The 13,660-nt window shown below is 38.0% G+C and overlaps 1 long non-coding RNA gene and 1 other non-coding gene across 2 annotated transcripts; one reads left to right on the top strand and one right to left on the bottom strand.

The window, feature by feature from the left end:
* Window positions 1-100: 100 nt before the first annotated feature.
* Window positions 101-11,015, bottom strand: LOC122026192. The gene is made up of 2 exons (XR_006124052.1): window positions 10,967-11,015; window positions 101-241 (listed from the first exon to the last, which is right to left on the bottom strand). It is a non-coding gene; the product is annotated as an uncharacterized LOC122026192 (long non-coding RNA).
* A 2,045-nt stretch (window positions 11,016-13,060) lies between these two features.
* Window positions 13,061-13,166, top strand: LOC122039197. Its single transcript, XR_006128082.1, has one exon. It is a non-coding gene; the product is annotated as a small nucleolar RNA R71 (small nucleolar RNA).
* Window positions 13,167-13,660: the final 494 nt, after the last annotated feature.

Here is a 13,660-nt window from a genome sequence, read left to right as displayed (position 1 = left end):
AGCCATGGAGAAGTAAAGGTTCATTTTGCCCATCACTTGGATTAGCAATTTATAAATGCTTCAGGGACACATTTAAAAAATTTGCTTGAATACATGCTTCTTGTCTCCGCCGATGTCCATCCACTACAACTGCCAAGACAAAAGCATCCATTGCTCGCTGCTCAGCATAGGCATCCATGCTATCATGAAACCTGATAAAATATGTGTGACCACCATCTTTCACCAGATCTACCTGACAAGACTGATATCATTAAAAAAAAAGTAAACAATAAATTAGTCATTCTCTAGAAGCTAGCAAAAAGATGAAGGAACACCTAGATCAAGGTCAACAGTCTAGTAAAAGATAAAGGACAAAAGTAGATTAGCATGGAGGATGGTTGTAATTACATTAGGTAAAGTATGTAGGAGTATACTTTTCAATCAGTATGGAACAGAGATGAATGGTTATGCGTGTACCTAACACTGACAAAATAAGGGAATGCCAGCAAAGAGCATCAACACAACCAAAATCATGTCACATGGCATTTGTCAATGGCTATCCCAACAAGAAGGGTCCTATGCATGAGCTACTAAGCTCATGTGGACAAGGGTCAATGAGTAGTCTTCTCAAACAAACAAAAAACATGGTACCATGTAGGTCATTCTCCTCCTCTTATCTATATCCTTCCACTTCATTTTCCTGTTGGTTGCTACTCAAAAATCCCAATGGTTCCAATGTACAAAAATTTTGTACGTGATCTGAACTTTTCCTAGCTACCATGTGTTCTTTTAAGTTAAACTTGTATCTCCTGCGGAACTTAATATGTTTGATTCCAAGTTTAACTTATATGTTCCTTTAGGTTTAGATTTGGATCTCCTGCGAAACTTAACACGTTTGATCCAAATCACCTAGGTTATAAATTCAATTAAATATTAGTTTCCAAAATTGGCTTCCAGTACTGCATGGCGAGGCACTTGGCCTTCTTGGATATGGGAGCAACCACCACCGACTAGACAAAGCCTTTTAAGGAAAGTTAATATTTAATTTCCTTATATAACTCTAGGTTAACCAAAAGGAACAATCAAATCACAAGGAAAAAAGAAAAAGAACACAACATCGAAATTAAATTCGAAAAACAAGAATCGAATGCCTCTTGTATTTGGTATTTATACAAAGAAAAATTAACTAGTATGATGCGAAAATTAAATACTAGTTATACCTCTTCCTTGTATGCTAAAAACCTCGAGATCTTCTTCCGTATCCCTCGCCTCCTCTTGGACGTCGTGTGGGCGACGATCCTCCAAGATGAACATCACCCGGAGAGCTTCTCCTCCTTCTCTAGAATTCGGCCACCACCACCACAAAGGAGCAAAAGAGAGCAAAGGGAAGAGAGGGAGAGGGGCCGACCACTTGATGATCTCCAACAACAAAATATCAATTGTTATGTTTTTCAAGGCCTCCCTTTCCCCCCTTTTTATATTAGTTTCCCAACGAAAAATTATGGAAAGAGTTTTATAAAAAATTAGACTCATTCCTATTTCCTTTTAATTTTTTCTTTTTCTTTCCTTTTAATTAATCAATCATAGATTGATTTATTAATTAAACAACTATTTGTTGATGTTTAATTATTTGACCGGCCCCTTGCTTGGGCACCAAGCAAGGTGGCCGACCACTTATTAAAAGGGAAAGAAAGAAAAATTTTTTATAAAATTTTAAAAGAAGAAAACTTCTAATAAAATTTTACAAACTCTCTTTTTTTTCTAATGTAGATATTAAAAGGAAAATTTTAAAATTTAAAACATCTCTAATAATATTTCTTTTTAAAAGAAAGTTTTATAAATTTTATAACTCTCTTTTAAAACCTTGTGGCCTAATTTAAATTAGGAAAATTTTAAAATCTCTCTTTTTACAAATTGTAAATATCTGAGGAAATTTTAAAATTCAAAAACAACCTTCCTAATTTAAATATTGCGGCCGACCCCTTTACCCAAGGCAAGGGCCGGCCACTTCTAGAGAATATGTGGCCGGCCATTGCTTGGTCACCAAGCAATGAACCGGCCCCTTCTTGGACACCAAGATAGGCTTTTCTTTGGATGGACTTGAGGCTTTATTGAGGCTACAACAGGGACCTAGAGGAGAAATTGATTTTGGCCTTCCGATGAGCTTGAGTATCCCGTGCTCACCCCGAACACACAACTCAAGTTCATCGATAATAACTCATTCCACTAGAGAGTTATTATCGCACTACCGCACCAATCCCAAATTACATTATGGGCTCCTTTTTATCATGAGTGTGTTAGTCTCCCTGTGTTTAAGTTTACGAATGTCCACTAATTAAGTGAGTTACTGACAACTCATTTAATTAATATCTAACTCCAAGAGTAGTACCACTCAACTTTATTATCATGTTGGACTAGGTCCACCTGCAGGGTCTAACATGGCAATCCTTATGAGCTCCTCTTGGGGACATTCTTAACCTAGATAACTAGGACACAGATTCCTTCTATAATCAACAACACATACTATAAGTAATATCATTTCCCAACTTATCGGGCATATTGATTTATCGAGCTAAACCTCACCCTTTGATAAGTCAAAGAAATAAATATTAAATATACATGCTTGTTATTATATTAGGATTAAGAGCACACACTTCCATAATAACTAAGGTCTAGTTCTTTTACTAAGTCAGTACAAAAAGAACTTACCTAAATGATCCTACTCAATGCACTTAAAGTGTATCAGTGTAATTTATTAGTCAAGATAAACTAATACTTAATTACACTACGTCTATTCTGATGGTTTGTTCCTTTCCATCTTAGTCGTGAGCAACTATTTATAATTTATAGAGAACCGACAACATGATCTTCTAAGTGTGACTCCACACTTCATGTTATCTACTATATAAATTAATTGAACAATTATATTTAACAAATAAATGTAAACATTTGACCAATGTGATTCTTTATTTCAAAATAAATGTGTACAAAAGCTAAACTTTTAAGTATACACTCCAACAATCTCCCACTTATACTAAAAATCTAAGCTGCCATATCTGTTGCCATACATCTGATTCTCATCCCCTCCACATGCTGATCAAAAGCTTTCGCCAGAAGGGCCTTAGTGAAAGGATCTGCCAGGTTATCTGCTGATGCTATCTTGGTGACGACAACTTCTACTCGCTTGACGATGTCTCGTATCAGGTGGTACTTGCGCTCTATATGTTTACTTTCCTTATGGGCTCGTGGTTCCTTCGAGTTTGCAACTGCTCCACTATTATCACAATAAATTGTGACGATCTTGGGGAAACCAGGAATCATATCTAAGTCCATTAGAATGTTTCTGAGCCATACAACTTCTTTGGCTGCCTCAGAGGCTGCCACATACTCAGCTTCCATGGTTGAGTCTGAGACGCATTTCTGCTTAACACTCCTCCATGCAATGGCTCCACCTCCTAAAGTAAACACATAGCCTGATGTAGACTTACTGTTGTTCCTATCTGATTGGAAGTCCGAATCCGTGTAACCCACAGGGAGTAAATCGTCTGCTTGGTAAACTAGCATATAATCTCTAGTCCTTCTCAGGTACTTTAATATATGCTTCACTGCAGTCCAATGTCCTTGTGCAGGGTTACTTTGATATCTGCTAACCATGCCCACGGAAAAACAGATATCAGGTCTCGTACACAACATTGTATACATAAGGCTTCCTACAGCCGAAGCATAAGGAACTGCCTTCATGTCCTCAATCTCCTTTTATGTTTTTGGAGACATCTCTTTAGATAAGGCTCTCCATGCCTAAAAGGTAAGAAACCTTTCTTGGAGTTTTGCATGCTAAAACGAGCAAGGATTGTATCTATATATAAAGCTTGGGATAGGCACAACATTCTTTTCTTGCGATCCCTTATAACTTTGATCCCAAGGATGTGTGCACATTCTCCTAAGTCCTTCATATCAAATTGTTTGGACAACCATACCCTTATGTTTGATAATATCTTGACATTGTTGCCAATTAACAAAATATCATCTACGTATAGTACAAGACATACCACCATGTTTCTGTTACACTTCTTGTATACACAAGACTCATCCGGACACTGAATAAATCCATATGACTGGATTACTTCATTAAACCGGATGTTCCAAGATCTTGAAGCTTGCTTCAGTCCATAAATGGACTGATTAAGTTTGCACACTAGATGCTCTTTGCCCTTTTCAATGAACCCTTCTGGTTGCTTCATATGGATGTTTTCTTCAAGACTTTCATTAAGGAAAGCTGTCTTGACATCCATTTGCCAAATCTCATAATCCATATGAGCGACAATGGATAAGAGTATCTGGATAGACTTAAGCATAGTTACCGGCGAAAAGGTCTCCTCATAATGGATTCCCTCTTTCTGAGTGTACCCCTTCGCAACAAGCCTTTCTTTGAAGGTTTCTACCTTCCCATCTGTCCCTCTTTTCCTTTTATAGATCCACTTGCATCCAATGGCTTTTACACCATCAGGTGGTTCGACAAGCTCCCAGACCTTATTAGAATACATAGATTCTATTTCGAAATTCATTGCCTTTTGCCAGGATACTGCATCTATATCTTGGAGTGCTTCATCATATGTCCGGGGATCTGGTTCATGTTTGCCTGGGATCAAGTCCGAAGACTCACCCAAAAACATGAATCTCTCGGGCTACCTTACAACCCTCCCACTACGACGAGGCACCGTCTGTGGTTGTGTATCATGTGTGACACGTGTTGCAGGCTCTTGTGGTACTTCATCTTGTACTGTTGGTAGTGAAGTAGACGTGTTCTCTCTAAGTTCTTCTAGAATAATTTTACTACTGGGCTTGTGATCCATTATATAGTCTTCTTCTAAAAACTGGGCATTGGTGCTAACAATGACCTTCTGGTCTTTAGGACTATAAAATAAACCACCTTTCATTCCTCTGGGATACCCCACAAATATACGAACTTCTGTACGAGATTCTAACTTATCAGCATCTTGTTTCAGCACATGTGCTGGACTACTCCAAATCCGAATATGTCTTAGACTGGGCTTCCGCCCATTCCATAATTCTGTGGGAGTAGAAGGTACTAAGTTTAGAATGTGCGCTGCAATTTCCAGAGCGTATCCCCAAAACGAATTTGGTAATTCTGAATAACTCATCATCGATCTAACCATCTCCATAAGAGTCCTATTCCTTCGTTCTGCCACACCATTCTGTTGGGGTGTACCAGGTGCGGATAATTGGGATTGAATCTCGGCCTCTGATAAGTAATTCCTAAACTCTCCTAAGAGGTATTCGCCACCACGATCAGATCGTAGTGTCTTGATACTTTTACCTAGACGTTTCTCCACATCAGACTTGTACTCTTTGAACTTATTAAAGCACTCAGACTTGCGGCGCATTAGGTAAATATATCCATATCTTAAATAATCGTCTATAAAAGAGACAAAATATTCATAGCCACCTCTATCCTGGATAGATATAGGACCACACAAATCAGAATGAACCAATTCTAACGCTTCTTTGGCTCTATACCCCTTGGCCTTAAAAGGTCTCTTGGTCATCTTACCTTCCAAGCAAGATTCACACGTTGGAAAGTTTTCCAACTCTAATGGACCCAAAAGTCCATCGGCTACAAGCCTTTGAATCCTACTTAAGTTAATATGACCAAGCCTTAGATGCCAAAGATGTGCTTGGTTCATTTCCGAAGGTTCTTTTCTCTTATTAGAGTTAGAAGATGTGTTATTAATTTCCATATTTTGCTTTGTGAGAGAAATTGGATTTAAAGTATATGAATTGCCAACCAATGCACCAGAACAGATAATCACTTTATTTCTCTTTATAACCAAATTGTTACTAAAGGAAACTGAATATCCATCCAAATACAGTTTAGAAACTGAAATTAAATTCTTTCTAAAACTGGGTACATAAAGACAATTCCTTAAAACCAATTTCCTATTCCTATCAAATGATAAGTAGACGTCTCCCACTGCAACAACCACCACCTTAGTAGCATTGCCCATGTAGACAGTTATCTCTCTATCAAATAGTCGCCGGGTTTCCTGGAACCCCTTTATTGTTCTGTTTCCTACGAGGATAGTCCGCCTTCCAATGTCCAGTCTACTTGCAAATAAAGCACTTGCCCTTCGGCTTCTTTATTCCCGCTTTTTGTCCTTCACCTTGAGGTTTATTCACCTTCTTTGCTGAGCCATTTTGTTTCTTCTTCTTCTTGCCTTTCGGTTTAGAAGTAGAACCATTTTCAGCATAGTGAATTTGAGAATGTTGATGAAACAATCCTTCGGTTGTCTGAAGTTCTGTCAGAAGTTCCGCCAATGAATACATCCTTTTATTCATATTATAGTTCAGGCGAAAATGCTCAAAATTTCTGGGCAGCGTTTGGAGGATGATATCGACCTGGGTTTCCCCATCAATTTCCCCTCCAAGAACTTGTATTTCATTTAAGTAAGCCATCATCTTGAGAATATGATCCCTCACGGGAGTCCCCTCAGTCATGGTGGCTGTCATCAGTTTTCTCATTGCCTCTTGCCTAGCAGCCCGATTCTGATGTCCGAAGAGTTCCTTGAGATTGTTCATTATATCATAGACTGTTGGTAAGTCCTGATGTTGATGTTGCAATACATTTGACATCGAAGCCAAGATGTAACACCGCGCCATCTCATCAGCTTTTACCCATTTACTATGATACTAAATCTCCTCTAGGGTAGAGTCATTGCTAGATGTTTTTGGGCATTCCTCTAACAGTACAAACTTATAGCCCTCAGCAGTTAAAACAATGTCCAGGTTTCTTTTCCAATCTATATAGTTGGGACCAGTAAATCTGTTTTCTTTTAGAATAATAGTCAGTGGGTTGAAAGTCATCCTAAGAATCACAAAATAAATTTTGGTCAGAACTCTAAATTTAGAATAATATTGATTCCTCAAACAATACTATTTTAAATTAACCAATACCTTAAAACACTGTGAATTTTGTATGCCACGATAGTGTGGACGTATACAAATTTAACATTTGTAAAAGGAGGGTATATCCCATTAATTTTATTATCTTGTCAACCTAACTTTTTGACAAATAAAATTAATAGTTGGTTTCCTTCGGTCACACAAATAATAGCAGTGACTCCGATGGGGAGGATACTATTAGACGTGCCTAAGTGTATACCATTACTTGACAGTAAGTCCATTAATAAGATTGTGCCCCTTCCGATGGGGAAGATCACACGCTCTTAATTAATTTCCTATAGTCATCCAAAATGGAAGTTTGGTTTAGTGATCTGTAAACAAACTCATCCGATATGGAGGAAGACACTCAGAGCCAATGCGCAAGTTTGTTTGCATCACTTACAAACCAGTAATGGAGACCATGGAATTCACTAAAACAAATCCCTCTCCCACTTAGTTATTTAAAGTGAGGAGTTTTGATGATGCTAGCCTACTAAATATGTACACTAACATTCACACACAGCACAATATAAAAGCAATAAATAGAAAAACTAATTTTCAACTATTATGGCTTTTATCTATTGTTGTCCTCCGTGTGTCGTCATCCCTAGCTGCTGCCATCTTTGGCCACCGCCACCGGGTCTAGTTGTCGCATCCATCTTGCTCCTTGTTCCGTTACGCCACTCTGATCCTCAAAAGGTTCCACGCCTTGCAAGATTCGATCCGCGACATAAATAAAATTTTACATTTTTTGATCCTATATTCCTCGAAGGAATGTACATGTAAACTAGATTGAACATAAAATAAAATTTACATCCATCGATCCTATATTCCAAAAAAGGAATGTACATGTACCTAGATCAAAAAATAAAATCCTAATAAAACTAAAAACAGCTCCTGCTGTATTTTATAATACAATCATGCACACATAATAAATGCCCTTGACATGTCCAAGGGTCCAATCACACACATAATAACTATAAGCCATAATAGTTGGATCCTGCATCCACAAAGTTAGCACATCCTACTATTAACCTGCCTAAATTATGTATGACATGTGCATAATTAAACTAATACCAAATACACAGAGGTAAAACCCTAGCTCTGATACCATTTGTTGGTTGCTACTCGGAAATCCCAATGGCTCCACTGTACAAAAATTTTGTACGTGATCTGAACCATTCCTAGCTACCATGTGTTCTTTTAAGTTAAACTTATATCTCCTGCGGAACTTAACACGTTTGATTCCAAGTTTAACTTATATGTTCCTTTAGGTTTAGATTTGGATCTTCTGCGGAACTTAACATGTTTGATCCAAATCACCTAGGTTATAAATTCAATTAAATATTAGTTTCCAAAATTAGCTTCCAGTACTGCATGGCGAGGCACTTGGCCTTCTTGGATATGAGAGCAACCACCACCGACTAGACAAAGCCTTTTAAGGAAAGTTAATATTTAATTTCCTTATATAACTCTAGGTTAACCAAAAGGAACAATCAAATCACAAGGAAAAAAGAAAAAGAACACAACATTGAAATTAAATTCGAAAAACAAGAATCGAATGCCTCTTGTATTTGGTATTTATACAAAGAAAAATTAACTAGTATGATGCGGAAATTAAATACTAGTTATACCTCTTCCTTGTATGCTAAAAACCTCGAGATCTTCTGCCGTATCCCTCGCCTCCTCTTGGACGTTGTGTGGGCGACGATCCTCCAAGATGAACACCACCCGGAGAGCTTCTCCTCCTTCTCTAGAATTCGGCCACCACCACCACAAAGGAGCAAAAGAGAGCAAAGGGAAGAGAGGGAGAGGGGTCGGCCACTTGATGATCTCCAACAACACAATATCAATTGTTATGTTTTTCAAGGCCTCCCTTTCCCCCCTTTTTATATTAGTTTCCCAACGAAAAATTATGGAAAGAGTTTTATAAAAAATTAGACTCATTCCTATTTTCTTTTAATTTTTTTCCTTTCCTTTTAATTAATCAATCCTAGATTGATTTATTAACTAAACAACTATTTGTTGATGTTTAATTATTTGACCGGCCCCTTGCTTGGGCACCAAGCAAGGTGGCCGACCACTTATTAAAAGCGAAAGAAAGAAACAATTTTTATAAAATTTTAAAAGAAGAAAACTTCTAATAAAATTTTACAAACTCTTTTTTTTTTCTAATGTGGATATTAAAAGGAAAATTTTAAAATTTAAAACCAAGTTTTAAAATTTAAAACATTTCTAATAATATTTCTTTTTTAAAGAAAGTTTTATAAATTTTACAACTCTCTTTTAAAACCTTGTGGTCTAATTTAAATTAGAAAAATTTTAAAATCTCTCTTTTTACAAATTGTAAATATATGAGGAAATTTTAAAATTCAAAAACAACCTTCCTAATTTAAATATTGCGGCCGACCCCTTTGCCCAAGGCAAGGGCCGGCCACTTCTAGAGAATATGTGGCCGGCCATTGCTTGGTCACCAAGCAATGAACCGATCCCTTCTTGGACACCAAGATAGGCTTTTCTTTGGATGGACTTGAGGCTTTATTGAGGCTACAACAGGGACCTAGAGGAGAAATTGGTTTTGGCCTTCGGATGAGCTTGAGTATCCCATGCTCGCCCCTAACACACAACTCAAGTTCATCGATAATAACTCATTCCACTTGAGAGTTATTACTGCACTACCGCACCAATCCCAAATTACATTATGGGCTCCTTCTTATCATGTGTGTGTTAGTCTCCCTGTGTTTAAGATTACGAATGTCCACTAATTAAGTAAGTTACTGACAACTCATTTAATTAATATCTAGCTCCAAGAGTAGTACCACTCAACTTTATTGTCATGTTGGACTAGGTCCACCTGCAGGGTTTAACATGGCAATCCTTATGAGCTCCTCTTGGGGACATTTTCAACCTAGATAACTAGGACACAAATTCCTTCTATAATAAACAACACATACTATAAGTAATATCATTTCCCAACTTATCGGGCATATTGATTTATCGAGCTAAACCTCACCCTTTGATAAGTCAAAGAAATAAATATTAAATATACATGCTTGTTATTATATTAGGATTAAGAGCACACACTTCCATAATAACTAAGGTCTAGTTCTTTTACTAAGTCAGTACAAAAAGAACTTACCTAAATGATCCTACTCAATACACTTAAAGTGTATTAGTGTAATTTATTTGTCAAGATAAACTAATACTTAATTACACTACGTCTATTCTGATGGTTTGTTCTTTTCCATCTTAGTCGTGAGCAACTGTTTATAATTTATAGAGAACCGACAACATGATCTTCTAAGTGTGACTCCACACTTCATGTTATCTACTATATAAATTAATTAAACAATTACATTTAACAAATAAATGTAAACATTTGACCAATGTGATTCTTTATTTCAAAATAAATGTGTACAAAAGCTAAACTTTTAAATATACACTACAACACTTCCACCCCATAATCCCCCTCCCGATCACTAGAGAACAACACAACTAGAATTAACAATCTGGCACAATGCCAAACTAGCATAGATGCGATCTTGTTCCAACTCTATGATTCGACACGCATCTTACTCAAACTTATATGACACATATGTGTATCCAAGTGTGAAATAAATGTTTCCAATTTTTTTTTACATGATCAATAGAGATCTTTGAAATTCCACTCGAAGTGTTGGGATCAAAGACACAAGTATGAATTGGGTAGATAAAGACTAAAGATTCTAAGTATCAGAGTCCAATGCACGTCATAACAAGATCACAATCCTTTAGCAAGAGGAGTGGTTGGTAGAAGGCCTTGTCCAAATATGCATTAGTGGTTGTGTAGAATATCAATTCTATGAAGATGGTCCAAGTGTGAAGACACCATGGATGTAGCCAATTATTACTATATTTGATGGTCTACTTCACTAAGGAACAATTCCCTAAATTAGGGAAATCAATGGTACTTAAGAAAATACTATACTTTACCATAAAAGGCTGAAAATTAAGGAGTTGGAAATTTACCACTGTCTTAAGTGCCTACCTGAAGAACTACTGGTAGCTGTTCTGGTAGTTTCTTATGTTCGGAGCCATGGGCTAGCCACACCTCAAAAGCTGTCAGTTGCTTTGTAAAGAATGGGCTTGTCTAATTTAAACAAAGTAAAAAATATTAGTGAAGAGTCTCAGGTAAACAATGGATATGAAACAGGAGAGCAGTTAGCAGCTCTCAAAATCCGCTCAGCAAGTAAGAAATTGCGAAAGAGACTTGCAACTAATAGGTCTTACCTAAATAGTCTCTGGAAAAGATCTGCGCAATTGCATTTAACACTATTGCCCACATTTCCTCTCTTGGAGAAGGCACTAATTAAAGCCTCGTTGGCTTCATTGAGTAGAAGCTTGAGGCACACTTCTGCCTCTTCTTCCGATAGATCAATTTGATCCACGAGCGACTCAATTACCTAAGCCACACAATCTTTAAGAACCACAACTAAAAATAAACAAAGACAGGAAAGCACATGAAAGAAACAAGCCCATGGTTCAATGACAGCGAGAAAATCACCTTGTTGAGCCGAACCTCCAAAGGGCCGGTCCCCAGGGCGCTTGTGGTGGGCATGGCCAGCAGGGGATGAACAGCCACAGATCCGTAACTACGAGTGGCAGATGCAAGATTGACGAGGAGTGGAGAAGGGAGAGGGAGGAGGGTGATGAGAAAACAAGCGGAGGCTCGACAGAGGAAGGGGTGGAGGAGGCGAGGATCTTAAAGAGAAAACAAGAGGAGGCTCGATAAGGAGGAGGAGAAGTAGCAGAGGCGAGCGAAACGGAGGAGGGAGAGGGAGGTGGGCGGTGGATTGACGAGGAGCGGAGGAGGGAGAGGGAGGAGGGTGATGAGAGGAGGGATCAAATCAGAAGAAGGAGATGAGGAATCTAGGTTACCAGATATGAGATCAAGAAAGACTGGAGGAGGGCGACTTCTAGCGATCAGACGACGACTCCAAGCCACACAGGCAGCCTCTTCTCACCCAAAGGGAGGAGTTGGAGGAGATGCGGTGTGGTTGGACGGAGAAGCAAGGACGCCCTGTGTTGATCCTGATCGGGAGAGGAAGGGGCGTCGATCTTGGAAGGGGAAGAGGGAGATGAGGCGACGGTATATGGTGGACGGCGCGATATAGGTTTAGGTTTAGAGGGAAGGATGAAGTGTTGCAAATTTCAGCTAAGTATTGGTGGAAAAATTATATTATTTTATTTTATCATAGACACCGGGTTTTAAAAACCGTTGTTAAAATCGGTGTCTATTAAAAAAAAAGGTGCTCATAGACATCGGCTTAAAAATCGATGTCTATGAGCGAAAATCTACGCTTATAGACACCGATTTTTGGAAAAACCGGTATAAAATACTCAAAAACATCGGTTTTTGCTTAAAACCGTTGTTGTTCCACCGATGTCTATGAGGGTTTTTCTTGTAGTGATTGTTCTTCTCCTCAATTCTAAACAAATCATTCTTCAGAAGTTCTTCATGATTTTTGCCACTTCTCAACTTAGTATCATCACAATGTTCACTAGGCCTTGTCTGTGTAGGAGGGAGGTCATGCTTGAACCATTTTGAAACTATGCTAGCAATCTTTGCCTCCAACTGTTTGGACCCCCCATTTTGTGACTTGTGATTTTCAAAATTCTTGGATGGTTGAATTGCAATTTATTTGTCATGCTCTTCTATCTTCATGTCTTGCACTTTTGGAACTATCGGGGGAGAATCCATCCAACTTTTATCTAACCATTCTTGGAGGTTTAATGTCACTTGATCAATTAATGTATATGCTTTATCCACACTTTTGTTGTCCCCAGGGCGTAGCATAGCTGGGGGCGCGTGGTTTCGTAGCCGAAAGGTCCAGGGTTCGATCCTCAGGGTGTCATTGCTTGGGGTTAGAGTCCCGGCTATGTGCTTTCAGCTGTCTACCTGCATTTACCTCCCTCCATATCCGTGGGACCGGCTCTAGGGGGGCCACTGATGTGGCGGTTCCACATTTTTTTTTTATCCACACTTTTGTTCATAAAAGACCCTCCAGCTGATGAATTCAATAAACTCTTGTCTGAGAAAGAAATTCTCCTATATAATATGTGCAGAGTCAAGCATTTTTCAAAACCATGATGAGGGCACTATCTTTATAGACTCTTGAATCTGTCCCATGCTTCAAATAATGATTCTCCATCTACCTAAGTAAAATTTGTGATGCAATTCCTCATGTAAATTGTTCTACTTGGAGGGAAAAAGTGATTCAGAAATTGTTGCTCCAATTGTTCCCAACTTTTAATGCTTTAAGGATAGAGAGAATATAACCAAGTCCTTGCTTTATCCTTAATACCGAAAGAAAATGCCATCAATCGAACTACATCCGCTGACAGTCCTTCACAGTTCAACATATCACAAAGCTCTAGAAATGTCTCAAGGTGTAAATAAGGGCTTTCTGATACATCTCCTTCAAATTTGTGACCTTGTATCATAACAATTAACTCTGGATCTAGTTGGAAATTTTTTGCTTCAATATGAGGTTGCACAATGGGAGACATAAATTTAATAGAATGAGTGTAGAAAAGTCTCTTAAAGGCCTACATGACATGAGTAATCATGGTATCTAAATAAAAAAAAAATAAGAGAAGAAATAAAAATGAAGAATTAAAGGCAAGAAAGAAAATGCAGAATTTAAATTTACAGGAAAGAAAAGTGCAGAAATTAAGGGAA

Source organism: Zingiber officinale, chromosome 1A (genome assembly GCF_018446385.1).
Source record: "Zingiber officinale cultivar Zhangliang chromosome 1A, Zo_v1.1, whole genome shotgun sequence".
In the NCBI taxonomy this organism is placed as follows: domain Eukaryota; kingdom Viridiplantae; phylum Streptophyta; class Magnoliopsida; order Zingiberales; family Zingiberaceae; genus Zingiber; species Zingiber officinale.
The sequence above is the reverse complement of the archived record's forward strand: the minus strand, read 5'-3'. Positions and strand labels throughout refer to the sequence as shown.